The sequence below is a fragment of the Hordeum vulgare genome, chromosome 7H, assembly GCF_904849725.1.
Source record: "Hordeum vulgare subsp. vulgare chromosome 7H, MorexV3_pseudomolecules_assembly, whole genome shotgun sequence".
Taxonomy (NCBI): domain Eukaryota; kingdom Viridiplantae; phylum Streptophyta; class Magnoliopsida; order Poales; family Poaceae; genus Hordeum; species Hordeum vulgare.
Window position 1 is genome coordinate 416,197,413 of NC_058524.1, and position 5,303 is coordinate 416,202,715.

Consider the following 5,303-nt stretch of genomic DNA (forward strand, 5'->3'; position numbering starts at 1 on the left):
GACCATCACGGTGGGCTCGGCTTCTATCAACCTTCTTCTGAGTGATATACCCTCTTGCATCAGGCCTTTGATCATGCGCGTCACTGCCCGAACGATGATCATCGTAATGCCGGGGTCCGTAAGGCCCACTCTGCGGAGGAGTACGCGAACGGCGATGATCTTCGGGATGAGACCGAATGGAAAGCGAATTCCGACTCTGGTCCCTGGAACAATCGTTCCAGAGGCTGCCCCCTCTGCGACGCTGGTGAGAGCCGGGACTGAAAACCGACCGATGTGTGTTCGCTTGAACGGAACTGTTGTGGATCTTGTTGTGCGACTGGGAGACCGCCGAGTTTTGCTGCTGTGCTGTATGTAACAAGGCACGGATCTGCTCGATTCCTCTACCAGCCTCCGAATCAGTCGGCTAGAGAGAATCAGCGATCCTGGTGGTTGCAGCCAAGTTGAGGATGGGTGTGCGGAACACCTCGACGTTGCTCTGGCGAGCACGTCGACTGGAAGAACGAGGGTGCTGACGACGAGTGCCGGATGATTCTCCGGTCTCACGCTTGTTCCGACCAGTCCCGGAGGGACTTTCGTGGGAATCGGCCATGAGTACATCGGCTGCAGGCCCGTGACCCTGATACTCGGAAGGTAGTTCAGTCAGAACTGACTCCAAGCACTGGGATGACCGCAGGACCACAACAGATTCGAGCACCGCCACTTGAGAGGACATGTTTTGTCGCGCTAGGGCGTGTCGCACCCAACGCTGGAGCCGTGAACGACCGGATCGCTTGTTGCGGCGTGTTACGGGGGTGAAGATCGACACCGGGGTCGATGGCTGGAGAAGAAGAACGCCGCAGGAACTGGCACAGAAGTGCGTAGCCCCGCGACTCGGAAGCGTCTCGATGTCGAGGGGCGCATCTTGAAGCCATGCCGAATCATCGGCGATGAAGGAGAGTGCATCTAAGAGGATCTCATGACCCATGCACAGATCTCCGCCGGATGACATGACGAAAAGATGAAATCGCAAACTCACCGCAAGTCGCTTAGACGCCTGCCCCAAGGTGGGCGCCAACTGTCGTGGGTATAAGTCTGACAGTAGAAGTACGGGGTACGAAAGTATATGGGCAGAGCCTTAGCTACGGCGAGGATGTATGAGTTTAGGCCCCTCTACGGTGGAGGTAAAAACCCTACGTCTCAGTGCTCTTGGGAGCTTTGTGTCGAGTGTATTAAGGAATTACAGCAAGTGCCAACCCCTGTACCAGTGGTGAAGGGCGGCTTATATAGAGTGTGCTGCCCTTCATAATGGTCCGGTGGACAGGGGTGGAGTAGTGGCGAGTAAATGCTGGCGTTACTGGTAACGTAAGCCTTAAATGCTAGTTATGGTGTATGAAAACGTATGACCGTTGCCCTCCTCGGAGGTTACGATGTACATAGTGGATTCCAGTCGGCACGTTAGATATGCTCCGAGTGGACCATCGCCGACTCGATGATGGGGGCGTCCTTAGTTCAGTCGGAACTGTCTAAGGGCCTTCTCCCCTATGAAGGGCAGTCCTTGGGTAGGACCTATAGGGCAGACCTATGACTCTACCCTGGGACTATAACCCCATCACTCTGTTCGTCATGAACTCAATACACTGAATGCATGCTGGATAGCGGTCGATGTGTGGAGTAATAGTAGTAGATGCAGAAAGTATCGGTCTACTTGTCTCGGACGTTGATACGTCTCCATCGTATCTACTTTTCCAAACTCTTTTGGCCTTGTTTTGGACTCTAATTTGCATGATTTGAATGGAACTAACCTGGACTCACTCTGTTTTCAGCAGAATTGCCTTGGTGTTGTTTTTGTGCAGAAATCAAAGTTCTCAAAACGTCCTGAAAATTTACGGAGAATATTTTTGGAAAATATGAAAAATACCTGCGCAAAGATCCACCTGAGGGGGTGGGCCAGTGGGCCACAAGCCATGTAGCCGGCACCCCGTTGGTGGCAGCTAGCAAGCTTGTGGGGCCCACGTGGCTCTGCCACCCCCAATCTCAGCTCTATAAGTTCACTTTCGTCCCAGAAAAAATCAAGAGAGAAGATTTCATCGCGTTTGCAATACGGAGGCGCCGCCACATCCTGTTCTTCATTTGGAGGGCAGATCTGGAGTCCGTTTTGGGCTCCGGAGAGGGGAAATCGTCGCCATCGTCATCATCAACCTTCTTCCCTCTCCAATTCCATGAAGCTCTTCATCGTTCGTGAGTAATCTATTCGTAGGCTTGCTGGGCGGTGATGAGTAGGATGAGATCTATCATGTAATCTAGTTAGTTTTGACGGGGATTGATCCCTAGTATCCACTATGTTCTGAGATTGATGTTGCTACTACTTTTCCATGCTTAATGCTTGTCACTTGGGCCCGAGTGCCATGATTTCAGATCTGAAATTATTATGTTGTCACCAATATATGTGTGTTTTAGATCCGATCTTGCAAGTTGTAGTTACCTACTATGTGTTATGATCCGGCAACCCCAGAGTGACAATAACCGGAACCACTCCCGGTGATGACCATAGTTTGAGGAGTTCATGTGTTCACCAAGTGCTAATGCGTTGGTCCGGTTCTTTATAAAGAGGAGAACCTTAATATCCCGTAGTTTCCTTTTCGACCCCGCTGCCACGGGAGGGATGGACAATAGATGTCATGCAAGTTCTTTTCCCTAAGCACATATGACGACACACGGAATGCATGCCTACATCACATTGACGAACGGGAGCTAGCCACATATCTCTCCGTGTTATAACTGTTGCATGATGAATATCATCCAAACAAATCACCGACCCATTGCCTACGAGTTTGTCCCACTACTGCTGTTACTTGTCTTGCTCAGCTGCTACTGCTGTTCCTTGTCTTGCTCTGCTGCTACTGCTGGTACTACTATCGCTTGATACTGTTGCTACTTGCTACTACTGTCACTACTGATGTTCCTTGCCACTTCTATTACTCGTTATACTGTTGCTACCTGCTACAATTTTGGTTTGCTGGTCATTGACGGGAACAGACAATTTCCGTCAACGGGCAACTTCTCGCGCCATTGATACAATCGTTAGGAATAGTCTGTCATCAACAGATCATTTCTGACACCGTTATACTACTTTGCTGCTGACTCTTTGCTTGCAGATACTAATCTTTCAGGTGTGGTTGAATCTGACACATTCAGCTACTAATACTTGAGAGTATCCTCTCACCTCCTTTTGGCGTATCAACAAATTTGGGTTGAATACTCTACCCGCGAAAACTGTTGCGATCCCACGCGCTGGTGGGCCGTCAACAACATTCTTCTAGTTTCGATTGCCGGAGAGTGCTAGCAGAATTCTTCTGGTGCCGTTGCAGGGGAGGTCTGTTGTCACGGAGTCAGTATTTTTCTGTGCCGTTGCCGGGGTGGTTTTTCTATATTCTCTGAGTTACTTCGGATTTATATCTGCTGATCACTATGAAGAATCCGAAGGATCCAAAAACGAAAGTCTTGCCCTCAACTACGAGGGGAGGTAAGGAACTGCCATCTAGCTTTGCACTTGATTCACCTTCAGTTATGAGTAAGTTTGCGACATCACCTCCTGCTAGAAATCTTGATATGCCGCCTGTGCTTGATGATGCTTATGATGCTACTGCTAGAGATGCTATGCTTGATACTATGCTTGATACTGCTTTGCCTGATACTACTAGAGATGCTTTGCATGATGATGCTAGAGATGCTATGCCTGATGATGCTAGAGATGCTATGCCTGATACTGCTATGCCTGATGATGCTATGCTTGATACTGCTAGAGATACTACTTTGCCTGATGTTCCACAAGGGGTGTTCCTTGATGCTCATATTGCTAGAGTTAGTGCCAATGCTCGTGATGCTTCTGAAACTGCCGATACTATTGAGATAGAACCTGCTTTTGCTCCTGCTAGATCTAGCTCTCCTAGATATGAATTGCCTTATATACCTGAGGGTTACGTTATGGAGGGAGAGATAGCTGAGGATTTTCTTGCGTGTAAGGATGCCTATGACGCTGAGAAATTACTTCTCAAGTGGAAGGAAAAATCTCTGAAAGCTAGGATGAAATACGACCCGAAGTTTGCCGCTTCACCTATCTTTATCACCGATAAGGATTATGAATTCTCTATCGACCCTGAGATAATCTCTCTAGTCGAATCTGATCCTTTTCACGGTTATGAGTCTGAGACAGTCGTAGCCATCTTACCAAACTACACGATATAGCCACCCTTTTCACTAGTGAGGAGAAGATCCGCCAGCACTACATCCTTAAGCTGTTTCCTTTCTCTTTAAAGGATGACGCTAAAGCCTGGTTCACCTCTCTTGCTCCTAGATGTGTGAGTAGTCCCAGGATATGGTCTATTACTTCTGTGAGGAATAATTCCCTGCCCATAAGAAGCAAGCTGCCTTCGAGGAAATATACAACTTTGCTAAACTCCAAGAAGAGAGTCTCCCACAAGCCTGGGGAGGCTGATCCAGCTACAGAATGCTTTGCCTGATCAGCCTCTTAAGAAGAACGAGATACTTGATATCTTCTATAACGGACTTACCGATGCCTACAGAGACCACCTAGATAGTTGTGCCGGTTGTGTTTTTAGGGAACGAACTGTAGAACAAGCTGAGATCCTTCTGAATAACATCTTGATCAACGATAATGCTTGGACTATTCCCGAACTACCTCCTAAGCCAACTCCAAAGAAAAGAGGTATTCTATTCCTCAGTCCCGAAGATATCCAAGAAGCCAAGAAATCTATGCAAGAGAAAGGCATTAGATCTGAAGATGTCAAAAATCTACCACCTATCGAAGAGATCCATGGTCTCGGTAACCTGATACAAGTAGTAGAAGTGAATTCTCTGCGTAGGTTTGACGAGAGTGATATTCCTTTTGACAAACCTGCTAGCTTATGCTTTGATGAATTTGACAACTTTGTTGCCAAAAAACCTAGTTTCAATGATTATGTTAGCAGACACTTCGAACAAAGTACTCGTATGCTTAGCCATTTAAGTGCTTGTGTAGACAGAAATGTCAATGATTTGAAGCTTCTGAGTAAACATGCCTCTATGATTACTACTCAGGTAGAACAAGTACTTAAAGCTCAGATTGACTTGCTCAATGAATTAAATGACAACTCTGTCAGAGTCATTACTAGAGGAGGCAAAATGACTCAGGAACCTTTGTATCCCGAAGGTCATCCTAAGAGAATTGACCAAGATTCTCAAGGAATTAATGCCGATACACCCAGTCGTCCTAAGGAGAAGAAGAAGGATGATAGAAACCTACATGCCAGTTCACCAAATACTGT